The sequence below is a fragment of the Apteryx rowi genome, unplaced genomic scaffold, assembly GCF_003343035.1.
Source record: "Apteryx rowi isolate R43461 unplaced genomic scaffold, aptRow1 scaffold_354, whole genome shotgun sequence".
NCBI lineage: Eukaryota > Metazoa > Chordata > Aves > Apterygiformes > Apterygidae > Apteryx > Apteryx rowi.
This window is the reverse complement of record NW_020450019.1, coordinates 811725-813687: the sequence shown is the minus strand read 5'-3', so window position 1 is coordinate 813687 and position 1963 is coordinate 811725. Positions and strand designations below refer to the sequence as shown.

Genomic DNA, 1963 nt, shown 5'->3' with positions numbered 1-1963 from the left:
GGCCGGGCCCGTGGGGTGGGCTGGCGGCCCCCTCCCGCTCCGCGCCGCCCGCCCCGGGGGGCTCCGGGGGGCTGCTCGGCTGAGCCCCCCCGTCCATGGCATTATCTGGGGGCAGAGAGATGGGAGGGGGGGGTCCTGCAGCCCAACGCTGCCCCAAGCCCTGGCTGGGCCCGGACGCCTGGGTCCTCGTGCCAGCTTGGGGGGGTGAGGGGGGGGGATGCCGGCCCCACCGCTGCCCACGGCAGCCCCCCCCAGCACCCGCCCGGGCAGTGTTTTGCCGGCGCCCAGACAAGCGGTGAGTCAGCGTGCGGCGAGGTGACTCAGCACGGCCTCTCCTGCCCCCGCGGCTCGCTCCTGCCCCGGCTGCGACGGGCACCCGGGCTGCCCCCAGCCCGCGTGGGCCCCGCGTTCCCGGCCCCGAGCCCGGGCAGGCYGGGGGTGTCCGTGGGGCTGTGCCCCGGGCTCGGTCCCAGACGGACATCTGCCCCGGGGCTCAGCCTGCCACCTCCTGACGCCTCCGACACCTCTTCCCCTGCTGTGACTCACCGTCCCTGGGGACCAGCCCCCCCCCCGGTAGCAAATGGGGGAGCAGAGGGGCAGGGAGACAGCACCATCCCTCACCCAGCACGTCCCACCAGTCTCTCCCCATCCAAGCTGAGACCCAGCCAGCTCGTGGCAGGAGTGGGCCTGGCCCCGGGGATCCCGCTCCCCCCGTGCTGCAGGGATCCAGTCCGGCTCTTGCGGGCTGCGGGTGCCCCGTGCCCAGGTGCCTGGGTGAAAGCGAAGGCACCTGGCTGGGTCTCCAGGAAACCCCGGTCTGGATCAGGGTGCTGGGAATGGAGCGTGGTGGGTCCCCTGAGACCCTGGCGAGGTGTCACCGGCTGYGGGACAGCAGCCAGCTCTGCCCATCAGCCCGTGGGATGTCGGCTGGGGGGACGTGTCCAGCCGCCATCCCCTGCCACAGCCCACGAGTGCTGCCGAGAGCCAGGCCAGGCCTCCTGCTGCGCCCCAGGGGCGGTGGCATCTCCGCTGGGTCTCCCGCTGTCCCTCCTGCCCCAGCCCCAAACACTTTAGGACCCAAATCGGCCTCAAACACCCACGTGTTTCCGGGAAGAGGCAGCCGGGGAGATGGGGAGCATGTGCCCCGCTGCGAGCACAACCTCGTACGAGACGCCAGAGAATCCCTGACTGCCCGCGCATCCCCCCCACCCCTGGGAGCTGCTTCCTGGCGGCGGCAGCCCACCGCAGCCCCATGGGATGAATCCTCCCAAACTGTCCCCAAGAGCCCCAGCACCCCCAACTCCGGCGCTGGGCTTTGCAGGGAGGCAGTGGTGAGCCGAGCTGAGCTGGGCTGGGCTGAGCCGAACTGGGCTGAGCTGAGCCAAAATGAGCCAAGCTGAGCTTAGCTGGGCTGGGCCGAGCTGAATCAGGCCAAGCTGAGCTGAACTGGGCTGAGCTGAGCCAAAACAAGCTGAGCCGAGCCGAGCTGAGCAAAACCAGGCCAAGCTGAGCCGAACCAGGCCAAGCTGAGCCTAACTGGGCTGAATTGTACTGGGCTGAGCCAGGCTGAGCGGAGCTGAATTGAGCTGTGCCGGGCTGAGCCGAGCCATGCCAAGCGGAGCCGTGCTGGGCTGAGCGGAGCGGTGCCATGCCAGGCTGAGCCGAGTGGAGCCAAGCGGAGCCAAGCAGAGCTGTGCCGGGCTGAGCCAAGCCATGCCAAGTGGAGCCGTGCCAGGCTGAGCCAAGCCGTGCCAAGCGGAGCCGTGCCGGGCTGAGCGGAGCGGTGCCGTGCCAGGCGGGCGGCGGCGGGAGGAGGAAGCGGAGCGTCTCGGAGCCCAGCCCAGACACCTCCTCGCGTCCGGCCAAACCAGTTCTGGCAGCCGCTCCCAGCTCCACCTCACCGCGCTGGCATCCGGGCCGGGGCCGGCAGCGCCGCGGGGCTGGGGGCGAGGAGCCGGCGCCC

General features: G+C 71.4%; 1 protein-coding gene across 1 annotated transcript in view; it reads right to left on the bottom strand.

Moving 5' to 3' along the window:
* The window catches only part of GRB7 (growth factor receptor bound protein 7), an 8596-nt gene that overhangs the window by 5669 nt on the left and 964 nt on the right, over window positions 1–1963 (bottom strand). The window lies entirely within an intron of this gene.